The 15,485-nt window shown below is 41.7% G+C and overlaps 1 protein-coding gene across 2 annotated transcripts in view; it reads right to left on the minus strand.

The window, feature by feature from the left end:
* Positions 1-15,485, minus strand: part of LOC119033769 (homeobox protein Meis1) — a 217,620-nt gene that overhangs the window by 174,338 nt on the left and 27,797 nt on the right. For both annotated transcript variants that reach the window (XM_037124299.1, XM_037124301.1), the window contains exon 3: positions 13,009-13,130. The gene's annotated coding sequence lies outside the window, so the exon portion shown is untranslated. The remainder of the gene's footprint in view (positions 1-13,008; positions 13,131-15,485) is intronic.

A 15,485-nucleotide genomic window follows, 5' to 3' on the forward strand; every position in this document is an offset into this window, starting at 1 on the left:
ACATCGTTAGACACTGAAACTCTCCAAAGGAAGTGCTGACAGGGTTTTCCATCCCAGCATGCTTCTCCACACAGCAGGTGGGGGAGAGAATCTCAGGACAGATAGGGAATTAAGGCCAAGTCTTGGTGAGATCGGAAAAAACAACTTGACTGGGTGACAACAGACTTGAAAAAGGTACTGTTGTGTTTCATTACTATTCATGAGTTTACTTCAGAATGTATTCTCCAACTGAGTAGGGGGAAAAGGACTTCCAAAAAAAAACCTTGAGGGGTTTCAGTACGAGCCAAACACCAGAGTTTAGACTCAGATAGTAACAGGAAATAATACCATTTCTGCTCTGAGTAGCAAATAGGACAGAAACCTGAATAAGTAAAGGTGAGCAGAAGGAGTGCGCCCGACTGACTTTTTAAATGTTTTCCCATAAAGAAAACATGTCTCGGACTCACATGTTGTCTGTGGAGTTTTTGCACCATGGATTTGTTTTTGTCTTGCTGGTTTTACTACATTCAACAGATCTACAGGCGGCAGTAAAAGCTTATTTATTTTAGATATGTTTTAGATGTGTAGCCAATAGTTCAAGCGAGACAAAGAACAACAGGATTGTGAGAAGTTTTAAACATCTGTATGATGTCACTTCACCTGGGCACAAAGACAAACAGTTACTACAGAACAGTTTGGACAGACGGAAATTATATCCGATTCGGACGGTGGCAGTGGAAAAGTGGTGAGATGGATTTGACTCCAAGCAGCGCCCTCTAGTGTTTACAATCTATAGACGTGCTAACATGTCGGATGCTCGGACGAGCAGTGACAATTGGATCATTTGAAAAAACGCCATACCTTTTTTGTACATAGAGAAGCATGAATGACGTAAACAGCTCTGGATTTAAAATAATTATAGAAACTGTTGAAATAAATGCAACAGTGACCTAAACTTACCTTCTTATTACATCTCATTATCATGGCCAATACTACTTCCTCTATTTAAGCTCTACTTTACTCATTTTACTAAATGTATTTTGCTTGAATTGTCATAATATCGGCACTGATGTCTCTTTATATTATTACTCTATTGATTTTTGTCTTTATTATTAGTTAGACATAATGTCTGGCACAAGAATTTCCTTTGGGATCAATAACGTTTTGTCTCATCTCTTCTGCTTTTTGTTGTGTACAAGAAAGCCCCCAACTTTATATTTCAAAGTAAAAGAATGAACAAATGTCATTTTCAAAGTAAATTTGAACTTTCCCGTAGTTCTGCCTGGATTTAACCAACAATAACGAGGAACATATAAGTAAAAAATGTGTCAAAAATGGTTTCAAGTGATATAAAAGCTTTACGAAGTCCCTGATTCTTCTGAAGTGTTTTTTACGATAAATACTCAGATTTAAATGAAGCGGCAGCACGTCTGCAGGAGTGAAACATTACTGTCTGCCTTCCGCTGCCGCTGTGTGAAACATATTCCACTTTTCTTTCATTGGACTCAGAGTTATGATAGCTATATTATGTCATGCTTCCCTACCTCCTTCATTATTCAAAATGAAGAGAAATCCAGTTATATAATATGAGGGCAGAAGTTCTTATGAGATTTGGAAAGCTCAGCACTCGACATCTCCACTCTGTGTTAATTGGTTTTGCTTTTGAAAGGCCATCATTTTCTTTCGGGCCCATTAACCATAATGCTCCAGAGTCCAGGATTAGTTCGCACTCAGTAAGACTGCTGTGTTGTCGTTAAATTCAATTTAACGGGGCACCCACCAGTGCTAATTACTGCTAACCCCGCTTACTGCTCCATGTTAGTTTGGTCACTGTCCCTGTAATAAATGATTTCTGTGGTGGGTCGTTTCTCCTTCACCTCTCAGCCTGCTGGTTGTTTTCTGTTGTTGTTGTTGTTGGATGTTCTCAGTTCTGCTGCTAACTTCTTACATTTTAAATGCATAACACAAATTCCTCTTCATTTGGCCTGCTGCATGGTTCTGGCACCGGGTCCTTATAATGCAGGTTTGTGAAGCAGCGGTGGAGAGTTTCCTTCCTGGCAACACATCAGCTGAGGACAAGAGACAGTTGGACAAAGTTCTCCCTTCTCCATCCAGAATTATTGGATGTGATCTCCCACTCCTAGAGGAAATATCTAATACTAGATAACTGGCCTTAAAATTTCCATGAACTATCCATCTCAATCAGCTTACAACATTTTACAATTCTATCCCTCTCACAAAAGACTCCAGTTCAAGAATAACGCATATTTTGATGCTGTCTGCCTCATTAACACTCCGAACATAACCCACTCTGCAGGTTAAATCATTTTGCACCATAGAGACATTTTTTTGAAGCACTTTATCTACTGGGTCATTTGATATTGCTGCTAATTTCCCCACAGGTGCTGGTGTTTCATCTGCGCTGTTTCTTTGTGTTGGATTTTATTTTACCCGTCTGTTTCTGTTGGCTTTTATGATTATTGTATGAAAGCTTTTATGGTTTTTATGATTATTGTATAGGTTGTGATTATAGCAACAGATGTTTTATACTTTGTTTAATGTATCAGGCACTGTATGAGGTTTTACTATTTTCTTCCTTTTCTGTTTTTGTTTTAGCTCAATCAAACATATTCCAATCAATCATGTTGAGATGGCAGTAAAGTTTTGAATCTTGAATACCATCACGCACAAACCACCACTGTTATGTAATCGAGACAGGAATGCAGTGAAACACCACAGTCATGGTAACCCTCCCTTCACGCTTTCACCTCTTATATACTATACTATATAAAGACACAACGAACAGGAAGGCTAATATCTTCCTGCTTGCTGGCCACAGATCCAACTTCAGTCAGTGTAGGAGAGTAAAGGCAACTCCCACCCAGACAGGATTGTGTGTCCTTGTTGAACCGCAGATCAAGCTGGACTCTTTATCCACCCACAACATGAAGAAACATCACTTCCTTTGACATTGACTATGGTTTTCATGTGTCGACACCATTTGTTTTCCTTCTTGCACTTTGAAGAGAAGGGTGTGTCAAGCAGGACAAAGTCACAGTTGTGTGCGACACTTGAACTGTTAATCTGTGAGTTTTTGGCCGACATGTTTTGCACGAACAGCCTTGCACGTTCACACTCAAGAACTAATCAAAGTTCAGTTCATACAGATTAAAATGAACTAGTTCACATTCATAGTTTATCATTTTGAAATGCTGAACTGTTGTGCTAATGAAGCTCCGTTGAGATCGTAGCTCTTTCAGTAGTTTTGTAATCCAGCTTTGAACTTCAGTGTCATTTTGGAGACTTTATGAAATAATTGAAAATTTCATGATGATGCGTCCACAACTGAATGTCGTCTGTGATTATTGAGCCATTTACAGTGTTGAGAACAGTTATTATTGTTGTTAGCATGATTGTTAGCTGTCGGCTGCTGCTTTTGTTGACCAATCACGGCCTGCTTATCTGACTGCATTATTGGATTTTTAATGAATTGCACTAAATCTGAGCTACAGTGCCTACATTACACAACATGAAACATTTCCCTCTTCAATTTTATAAAACCCAGTCGTACTTACGAGCGTCGTTAATTCTTGCGGGAGTGAACAACGCTCAATTCACCATTCGCCAAAAATATGAGCGCATTCTTTCAGCGCATTCATGCGAAACACTGGGCACGAAGAAGTTATTGCAGTTGTGTCTCTCCGCATTTAAACTGTGAAAAAAAGACATAAATCTCTGAATTGTTTTTTTACAAGAAACTTAATTCATACATCATTTATACTTTGTCGTTTATGATGACTATATTTGTACACGTTTGACAAAAAACATGACGTAATCTGTCCGGGTGGTCTCTTGGTTTAGAGGACTGCAGCATAACTGAGGAGACACAAATTTGATGTTCCTCCAGAGCCACAGCTTCCTTAAACGCTGAACTCCCCCCCTACTGACATGTAAATCATTCTGGGTTTATTTGCCTTCAGTGCAAATGACAATGGAGTGCTGGTTTATTCACAGCACTCCTGCAGTTTTCAGTCTGCTGCTTAGAGAAACTGACCTTTAATATTAACTCTCCTACCCATTTGGCCGGCCGGATATGCTTAAGAAACTTCTGCACAGGACGCAGGTAAAAGATTCATTATTCAGCCCCAGGAATGGGCAGGGGAGGGCCGTTCCAATGGCTTTTACCTAACTACCCCCCTAAAAGCCTCCCAAGAAAAATACCTGCATTACAGAGCCATGCTGTGGGCAAAGTGTGTTCACTATAGAAGCACTCCCAGTACCTGAATAAAAGATGAAATATTGAACATAGACTGTGGGGTTTTAAGTTTATTATTTAGGCCAAGACGGTCTAATTGCTCTAATGCAATAGAGTTGATTTTTTTTTTTCTAGTCTACTTTGAGAGGGACCCACTTTACAGCACAACTATATTTTCAGTGAGGAGGTAGGGAGGGAGGTACTGTACATTCAAGGTAGAGACATTAATTACTTTTTAATTTGTAAGGAGGGTTTTACAGAGTCTTCAATTTTTCAGGCCCAGGGCTCTTTACCTGAGGCTACGGGCGGCGGGGAGGGGGGATCTAAATCTAAATGTAGAAGTTTCTAATGTAGAGAACGATCACACTGCCTTTATTATTAATAAAAAGTAAAGCACTGCTGCCATCAAAACCAAATAGACCCAGAGGAACCTTTCAGAGTAAAGAGTGTGTCATCATGAGGTTGAATGAATGCAAAAAAGAAAAAGAAATCTGATTACCATATAACCTTTTTCATTTGTTTTCTTTGTAGCTGTGACCAGCAGTTCAATGGGCTACTCTGCTGGTACATCGATACCTCCGTCAAAAAATTATCCAACCTTTGGCTGCCAGTTTTCACCATCGGAGGCTACAACCAGGGATGGATAAAGGACTGGGCGATAGAAAATATAATAATATCTCAATATAGTTTTTTGTCCCCAGGTAATGGTGGAAACAACTGGAATAACTGTGGAAACTCTACTCTGCAAAAGAACCACACTGATGAAGGAGGTAAAGAAGGTGAAGAGGCAGGGTGATCAAAAACAGAGGTAAAACAAGAGTGAGCAAACGTGCTCCACTGTTGTATCGAAATCTGCTGACGTGTTTCTTCTCACCAGGACTTCAGACGATTTAAAACCGGCATTTTTTCAACTGTATTAGTACGTTGACTACTTATTAAAATGAGCAAGTGTGTTACTCTCCTTTTTCATAGCACTGAGATCAGAGTATCAAGGTCAAATTGGGATACGGCATTTTACTTTGGCTGCTAGCAATAGCCGCCATTTTGCAAATGCAAGCTTTGCGACTGTGGCGCCTGTTGTCATCCAGCTGGTAGCCTGTTGTAATGGACTTGCAAATCCCTGCCATGCTCAAACCAAGTCAAGCCAAGCCAACACATGTTTATGGACGAGTTTTTTGAGTGTGAAACAGAGACAGAGAGACCGTGGCATCACCTCTCAGTCCCTTCCTTGTGTGTTGCTTTTGACATTTCCCAGTAATGATGGGAATTTTCTCCCCTCTCCTAGCAGGAGTCACCCTTCCTCCCCTCTCCAGCGGCCTGGCCCTCCATGCTGGGACCCACACAATCGCGCCATACCGGGGCCTGTGAAATCCCAGGATGCCGAGGCCCTATGAAATCCAACAGAATGGCTTTTATCCCCTGAAGATACAGTACAAATCATCATTGGTTTTATCTCAGCTGGGGATGTCGATTTATCTAAATGAGCTTAGTCCCTCTAGCTGCCTGTCAGAGTTATTTCTCCAAAACCAGCCCCACCCTGACACCCACCCTTCCTCTCATCTTTCCCCTCTCTCCTCCCATCTCTCAGCCCCTCTCTTCCTCCTCCCGCCCTGATTCGGCAAGGTTTAGATCCTTTCGATGTCTCCGTCCTTTGTTCAGTTCAGAGGGAGGGGGCAACAGAGGACGGGGCAAGTAATGGGATTGGTACCCTGAACTGGGCACCAGTTTTGTTCGAAGCCTGCCTTACTGGCCCAAAGACAACTGTGTGTCTGTGTGTGTGTGTTTGTGTGTGTGTGTGTGTGTGTGTGTGTGTGTGTGTGTTATTCTGAGTCCCTTTAGTGTGCAGTGGAATGTACTTAATCTGCCTGCCATCATAATGCAAATGAAGCTCCCTGGTCCCAGCGGGGAGATACTGTGTGTGTGTGTGTGTGTGTGTGTGTGTGTGTGTGTGTGTGTGTGTGTGTGTGTGTGTGTTGTGGAACAGCCAGACTCTTGACAGGGAATGCTGGAAAGCTCTGGAGGGGGCATCAAAGAGTGGGCAAAGGCTTCTGTCACACTAACACAATGGCTCAGGACCAGGTCCAGTTACACACACACACAGACACACACACACACACACACACAGGACTATTGGAGTAGTCTGAGATATGACACCATGCAGGTGAAGTGGTGAAATGATGGTGACACTCCATTTCTCTCATTTCCGTGCAAGGCAATATCAAAATCAAATAAAAGAGTAAACACTCGAGCAGAAACAGAGATACAGGCCTAAAAGTTTTAACATTAAAAACAGAAGTGTTGTTTTAAAACTCACCTTGAGTACAGTGAAGAGTTGACTTAACAACTTCACTTAACTAACACCACTTTTTTTTCCTTCTCACTCTGTTCTCCAAATCTTCTTCTCCTTTGTCTCACTTTGTCTTATTCCACAGGCTGAAAGTCCACATTACACGACAATCCAGATTTCCCTCTTCCTTTTTTTCTGGCATTGTGCCTAAATCCTAACATACAGTTGCTTTCTTAGACAAAAAACTTTACTTAAACAGGCACATAGATTACTTTTTAAAGTGATAATAATGCTGATTTACATTCTACTTACATGTTACTTCTGAAAATGTAAGTCTGGTTTAAGCTGTGTGCACTCTTGCAGCCGCATTTTGCCTTTTACACAATTTAACTGCAGTATGAATCATTTTCATAGCTGTTGATTAGGAATCGCTCTAAAAATTAAACCACACTGTTATTATTCAAACTCTGTAGAAGCAGAAGGCTGAAAACATCTTTCACTCGACGGTCAGTCCTGTAGTCATGAGTGATCTGGTGTTTTATTGTACTGTGTTACAGTTTGTGTTTTCCATTATGCTGTCTGTATTTTCTTGAATGTAATTAATGCTGAGTTCATGTTTGTTTTTGTCTTTTGTGTATTTGTTGAGGCTTTGTTGAGACGGGATTTGAAAATCATTTTGGCTATAAATGCTGTGGTGTATACTACATACTTGTCCCGATACAAATACATATTAAAAGCTGCAGCTGATATTAACAACACAATTATTAATTATGTCATAAAAATGGCAGCAGACACAGACCATCTAAAAGTTAACCAAGTATTTTCTTAAATAAATGTTCATGTCCTGCACTTAATGTTCATGTCACCACACAGATGTGCCTCACCACAATGTTCTGCATGCCATGGGATAAGATGAAACATGATAGTAAGACCTCTCTATAAATAAAGCTTTCAGTGTTCCCTCGTTAAAGTGACCCTTGATCTCAGCAGGTTTATCTGAATAAAAGACAGAAGACGTTGCTCTTTCTTTTTAAAGCGGTAAAATACTTAACTGCACTTTTGTCCTCCTCTCCTATCATCCTCATTCTTAAGATCAAGGTCAAGGTAGATTTTTATTGTCCCAAAGGGAAATTACTTCTGTAGAGAGGTTATAGGAAATACTGTCTCCACATGGCAACCAGAAATATATCTTTAGGGTACGAGCTCAAGTCAATACTGAACAAAAGAGAAAAGGAAACACACACAGATCGTTGCAGACAGAAAAGTTCACTTGGTTCAAACATTAATGTAAATTATGCTGGGAGGACGATTGACAGTGTGAGTAGGTTAAATACTGCATCCTTTCTTAATTCACTGTTGTGCAATTACTGTACAAAAAGAGGAAGATGACATAAAACCAGACCAACTGCATTAAAGGAAAAAGACAAAAACACAGATTTGCAAATAATTCGTACCATGGTATATCAAACTTAGCTGTAAAATATTGATTCATGACTGACAGGAATATGATTTTATACAAGACTCTCTCAAACAGTCAAAGGAGCTTCACTCCTCAGGCCTGATCTGGGTTTTCTCATTTCAGCACTTTGACAGTCAAAGGTACAACAATGTGGCCAAACCTATTAATAGCAAGAAAGTTAATTAGATCCAAAGATTAATTAACAGCTCATCTAATCCATCAAAGGGCTAAAGATAACCATCTAATTAACAATATGAGTGAAGAACAGCGACAAAGTTTGTCAAACAAAGAACTCTGTCGTTAGACATCAGCGTTATCTCCAGCTATCGCTCGTCCACATCTATTGTTCTCTCTCATCCCTCTCTTTCACCCTCTTCCTCTGTTCTCCTTTACTTCCCTCTCCCCCCCTCCGCCCTGCCCCTGATGTTTATTGATTGCCAGAGTTCATACAAGAGCATCACTTAATGTGCTTGCTTTCATGTCCTGCCTTTGTTGCCAGGGCCGCAGCCCACGATATTGCAAATTGATCCGTCTCTCCCCGCCACCCTTTGTCAGGGTTTGTGAAGTGAACTACTATTACATTAGCCCACTCTCCCATCCGTGCCCCCGCCCCTCTCTGCCCTCCCCCCCTCTTCTGAGTCTTCCTTTCGCTCGTTCTGTCTCTTTCTTGTCATTCTGAGAGGATGGCATCGGCATGGCTAAACACTGGTGCGAGAGCTGATTAGCGGAGCCACACGCCTGACCGGCTGCATTGATGAGCTCCTTGAGGTTTGATGATGTAGCCAATAAACGGACACTTTTGATTATCTGACCTCTGGCCTTTTCTGTAACAACAACCCCCCCCCCCCCCGCACCCACTTCCTCCTCATCATCCTCCTTCACGCCTCCTTCTCTCCATTGTCCTTCTCAGGTGACGACTTGAAAATGAGGTCATGCTTTTGCGAACACAAACAAGGGCACTTGTCCTCAAGGGCAGTCCATCCTTGAAATGACTCGGTGCAGGATTTTACCGCCTCTGGGGAGGCTCTGATTGTGTGACACTTACTTCGAAATATCAAGCATTTAGTGAGGTGTAGTAACAGAATGAGTATCCTCCATGCAGATAGGCACATCTTCAAAAAGTTTTTCGAGAAGTTGTGCGAGTGAAAGCTCTGGGATGGTGAACTTCTGCGTTACTTGTGATAACCTGTCCCTTTAGGCGTTGGAAGTGAGTGGACTTGCAAGACAGGCATCCAATAATAGGACTTTCTCTCACTTCGCTCCTGCCCTGGACAACTTGGCAGGAGTTTGGAACGAAGAAGAAACGCCGGCGCTCTTTTGACGTGCCTGCAGTCTGACTTCAACGTCCTCCTGAGCCGATCAACAGCGATTCCTGAAGTCTGCATCCCTGACAATGTAATTGCCTGGTGGAGTCTTCTCCCCAGCTTAAGGCAGAGTGCCTGTAATTAAGATTGGATGCCCAGGACCACCACCGCTTCAACCCCTCAACACACACATACGGACCCATACGCTGCCTCCCAAAGCTACTGTTGTCATGGAGAGAAGACATCAGAGGAAGAGGCTGCAAATGTTTGCAGTGATGGTAGCAAGGGGCTGGGGGAGGTGGGGGGTTGCGTCGCGAGAGTCGGGGCTGTGCAGGGGGTTGTTTTCAACTGTGTGAGAAGGGGGGGTGTGAGTAGGGAGCGTTAAGGGGATGGGGGACTGCAGCACAATCATCTTGATTTCTTGTGCTGAACGATTACATGCCACGCTAATTGCTAGCAGAGGGATCTTTAATAAATATTTCATTCGGTGCAGCATCATTACTGCCTAATGTCGTTATTAATCTCCGCCGGTAATTTCCACTCAGGAGGAGCGTCTTTGTGAGGGGGAAAGCAGTGTTTTTTTCCACCCCACAAGGAGAGAAAGAGAGAGAGAGAGAGAGTGGGAAAGATGGAGATGGAGAGAAGAGGGGAATTAGGGAGGGATGCTGGAGAAGTGCCATTACATTAAAGTTATGAGAGGAGAATGGAGGAGGAATGAATGAACCATGCAGAAGGAGGGAGAGAAGAGTGCTAAAGAGGAGCAAAGAGAAGGAAAGTGAGGAAAAAGAATTTAAAAAAAGAAAGTAAGAAAGAGAGAAGAGGAAGGGACGTGAACAACACTGGGTGGATCATTGTTGGTGGGAGAAAGTCTGGCTGCAAATAATGTTACAGACACATGTCATTTCCTGAGAGGCCTCTCCATCAGTGAGATCATAGCTACTAATTTGATTTGTACATGGGAAGGGGGTTGTTCTAACTGCCTCTGTAGAAAAAGATTTAGTTAGGGTAAATGGCTCGAGCTGCCAGTCGTGACTTCTGTGGTGTCAGACACGTGGAACAATCAGCGCCGCCACCTGACCTACAGGAATCCATCTTACTGTCTTCTTCAGCATGGATGACATGCATCTGTACGTTAACACACAAGTTAGCATCTCCTTGTCTCCCTCGACAGAAATCCCATGGAATTGTTGTTAAAATAAGATCTGTGGCAAACACAAGTTTATTACTTCTCTTGTCAGCGCAATAATCCTAAAAACAGGATTTCTATGATTTTTGAAGTGTAAATGCAACCGCCAGACAGAAAAAGCGAACGTTATAGTCTATAAACGAACTACAATACTACACTTAGTGAGTAGATGATGTTTATGGAACACAGTCCTTGAAAAAATGTCCTTTACATATCCAATGTAAGAGCCAGTAGTTTGTTTAGAGTAAACAAAGCTAACTTCTTAACTAGAGCAAATCATAGTATCTATGATTGATGAGCAGACGATTTAATTACAACAAAACAATTCTGAAACAATATCTTAATGAGTAGAGAGTTCAAAACGTATAAACTTGTTTTTCAACAGCTAAATTTGGCTTGCAAAGAAAAACAACAATGCAAACTGTCAGAGTCGCCCTGAAAGGCAGCACACTACTGACAACATACCCTGTGTGTATTTGCAAACCAACAGACAACCGTGCTCTGGTTCATAACATGTTGTGCAAGCCGTCTCTTTCTTCATGCAGTTTAAGACATTAAGAAGGCGTGAAAATGGCAGCAAGCTAAGCCTTGGGCGAATAGCAAATGGCATTAGCCACCGAGCACACATCGCCTTTTGCCCATTCTAATATCCATCCATGCCTGCAGCTATGCTAGCTAACTGCTATCAGACGGGCTTATTCACAGACATTCTCCACAGCTCTTGTGCTTTTTAAAGCAAAATTCAATCTTTGGTAATAAGTGAATTTGAGATGGAGCATAAGCACGAACCAAAAAGAAAATCCAAATCCATGTTGGTTTTATCTAACAATGTATTTCATGGCCGCATTCCAAACTCTTATGAGAATAGGTTATGAATGATTACCAGAAAAATGATTATATGCTTTGCATGATGTTTCAATAACATATCCATCATATCTGGCCATAGACGGTGACAGTAGGGTTGGAGCGGGATGGAGGGACGAGCTTGAAAGAAGAGGAGAGAGAGTGATTTATTGGCTTACAATAAAAAAAAGGAAAAAAAAGGCTTCACCTAAACCATCTATCCAGCCAGTACTTAAACACTCTTCTTCTCTCTGCCTCCATCTTCTTTTCTCTCCCTCACACACACACACACACACTCACGAGCCACACAAGTGATGGCATTGCCCCCAAAGAAAATAGAGTTGTGTGTACCATCCAATTATCTGTCAGGGGTGAATAATGGCCCCAATAATATATTCACATAGCCGTTGCCGATCAATTTTTAATCAAGCTGAGAAATATGGAGGAAGTGAAGCTAAAATGACCCACCAGGAACTCTCCCATAACGCCTCAGCAGAGGAGTCCCTAATTTTGCTCCAATCAAATTACCTACTCCCCAGACCCCTCCAGCTCCCCCAACCCACCATCATCCTAGGAGCTTTAATGGTGCCTCCCAGTGTGGGGCAGACTAATAACTACAACCGGCCTGTTCGTTTATAAGGGCAGAGGTCAGGGAGCAGTGACCTTATTAACGACATTTTCACTGATGATAAAGTGATTAGCCGTTACTAGCTTGATAAACATGCATGCAGCGGCGCAACATGAGAAAACAGAAACAGGAAACTGGATTTCTATTAATTCTTCATGTCTTCAAATCAACCATTTGTCCACTGATTTGTTTTTAAAATGTCATTAATGAGATGGGGCCATAATTCTACACAAATGTAAGGAGAATGGGTGTACTTAAATAAATATAGAATAGTTAAGCTGCATATTAAAGCCTTTCTCGGTCATAAAATTTGACACAACATTGACATATTATCACATTATGAGGTTCATACAGTTGACTGTTTATACATCCTGCAGATATGGAGGAACATTACAGCTTTAGTTTGTGGACGTGTTTCTAACCATCTGGGGAATGCCAACGTATGTCTCCACAAATCAAAGATATTGTGAAGCTTTACGTTTCTTTCAGTTGCTGCTCGACAGTCTTTCGGTTAAATTTTTGATTTATGTTGTGACAACACTGTGCAAAGATCTGGTTCGGGTTAGGCAGAGAAAACACCTGGTTAGAATTTGGAGAAGATCATATTTTGGCTATTTTTGCTATTCTGTGTTTATAGGATTAATAAATGACTCATTGACATACAAACAATAACGTGTCAGGGTTCTTGAGAGGCCTTTTCCTCTCCTGTACCTTTGGTAGCATGATCCATGCATGTTACTGCTGTGTAATTGTAAAGATCTTGGCTAAGATACCTCAGCTATCTCAGATGGAAATTCATGCATGCTTAATGTCAACCAGCCCACTGTATAACACAGTGTTAAACCATGTGGACACATTTCATGGTGTGCTGTAAAAACAGACTTTTCTTACATTCATTTCATCACATCCGACCCACATCTCCTCATTTATAAACACAATCCTCATGAATACATTTCTGATGTTTATGTCTGCAAACACACACACACACTATCATCTTGTCTGTGCACTTTGTGAGTAAATCCAACCCCATATAGTCGATCCCAGTGCGCCTGAGATGGGTCACGTACCTCTGTGCAGCGCTGGGGCAATCTGCAATGAAAGCTTTCCCATTTGTAATAAACTGCAGCCTCTCAGAAGAGCAGTCCTTGGGAGAATCCAGCATACTCGCTCCTCACTATAACAACAGCGTCTGTAAAACAAATGAGTGGGGAGGTAATTGCAGACAAACAAAAATTACATTTCCAATAAAGGTTCTTGTCTCTTTGGGCTCCCAGAAGCCCCCAGCCCTCCTCAACTGTTTAACAGCCTTAATATACCCTCTCATCAGCCTTCGTGTTGAGAAGCCGCCTGAGAGAGGTTATCAGAGCACAAACAGAGCTCATCTAATGTGAACAGGTTGAGGGTTTAGTGGTTGAAGTGTTTTAGGCAATTAAAAGGGGGAAGTAATGGCGGGATAGATGGATGAGAGCATTAGACAAAACACTAAAAGTTTACATGACCCCTACTTTACACTTGAAGACATTCAAGGCACTGTGGTAAAAGTCTCATAATAAGAAGCACTTATGGGAAGATGAGTAAAGCAAAATGTTATTCTACCCAGCATGAAAACACGCAGATTTATATTATAGAAGCCAAGATGTGTTTTTTTTGTTTGTTTGTTTGTTTGTATGTATGTGGTGATGTAATTGTTTGAGAATGTTAGAGGTGTCCTGAATGCAACTGAAAGCAAGAATCTAAAGTAGGCATCAAACTTTTAATCGCCATCACCAATAAATAACAACTTCATCAACTCATCAAGTAGGTGTTATTCTCATAAAACATACAGGTTATCTGGGAAAAGATCAATGAACTTTTGGGATTTTGCAGAGGATGGACTTGTTCTTTTAGAGTGTTGAGAGTTTCTGGCAACAAACAGTGGAATCCTTGAAAAATTCTAAGGATTTACAAATATTAGGCATAACATCTTTTAACAAGTTTCCATTGATGGCCCAAATCAGGGCTGCAAAGTAGGGCCAGTGGACCACAGTTCAATTGGATCCACCAGAAGTTTATGACATTTTATTTTTTGTGTGGTAAAAATACTTTTTAAATGTGTAGGATCTCTAATTGTTATCTGTTTTAGAAACTAAGCATGGTGGGCAAGTGAAACTTTGCGCAGTACGTCCATCCAAGTACCATCTTGGACAAGAACAACACACTTCAGTACAAAAGATGTTTGCTTTTAGCTACCAGCCCACTAAGTTTCAGTTTTGAATAAAGGTCTGGCTGCACCAGTTATCCCTCTTGTATCAGGCATTTCTTTAAACCAAACACAGTTGTCTGGGTCAGCCTGAAGCCGAGGATGCAACATTGGTGCCCCTGCAAAATAGTGACAGGGTGGAACTTATTTTGGTGAAACATTTGTACGTCAGCCTGGCATTAAAATGGCTTAAAAGGTAAAAACGAAAAAAACACAAGCTTATTTACATTCATACCATTGGTGACAAAGTCAGGGTGAGTTGCTGATTCTTACCGTAGAGACAGGGATTTTGAAAATGCTAACACTCATAATGCAGTACGAGAGGAGATGCCAATGAAACAATAGACTAACAGCAGGTTTATACCTCAAGTCTACATCAACCTAACACATTCACTTGCAGAGACACAAGCCAACTGTAGGCTCACGACACACACACACACATAAATACACATACACACTCTCAAATAGTAAGAATTCCACTGAGTGCAGCAGCAGTCATCTCCTCCCTGCAGCACTGAGATCAAATCAGCCTGTTTATCAGATGGTGAACCTGACATTAGGCCAAACTAAAGGTCCCTGCTCGGCTTCCTCTTATCAAACCCTGCAAACAGTGAACTCCGTGGCCCGGCCCCTGACAAGGGGAAATTGATTACAGCCTCGAGCCAAAACGGCAGTAAGTCCACAGCTCTGTTCATTCCATTATGAGTCCCAGAGCCGAGCGTGCCGAGATGGCTATTAGCTACAGGTTCTGGATGAGATCCTCAGATATTATTTGATCCTGTAGCATTGATGGATTGAACGATAGGTGGCGTAACATGAGCTTGGGTGCAGGGTTAAGGCTTCGTATGACCTCAGTGGTGACTACACAGCCGCTGCCAGAGCTTTTAACGAGAGGCCTCTGGAGTTCATATCGGTTTGACATATTTTACTGTAAATGGATGTATTGACTGCAGACGATGAGGGACTTGCCCACTAGTAACAGACTCAAATGCAAGCAGGCTCTGAAATGCTCTTTTAAAAAGGTTGCGTGTACCAACAGCACAACATCTGCCTGTGTTTACTCCCGTTATATTATTCTGTTTAAACTTGTGTGTGAGGGAAAGACGGGAAGGGGGGAAACAAGCAGTGAGAAAGTGTGTGCATGTGTTAATAGTTTCAGGGCATTCCTGTCAGTGTTGCTGTATGATTGCGGGTCCTGTGTGGCTTCCTGCAAACTTTAATGCTTAGACGGGTTTTGATGTAAACACTCAGAGGAGACAACGATGGGAAAGTCCCTGAGATATTTAACTGACTAATTCCTCCACC

Source organism: Acanthopagrus latus, chromosome 15 (assembly GCF_904848185.1).
Source record: "Acanthopagrus latus isolate v.2019 chromosome 15, fAcaLat1.1, whole genome shotgun sequence".
NCBI classification, from domain to species: domain Eukaryota; kingdom Metazoa; phylum Chordata; class Actinopteri; order Spariformes; family Sparidae; genus Acanthopagrus; species Acanthopagrus latus.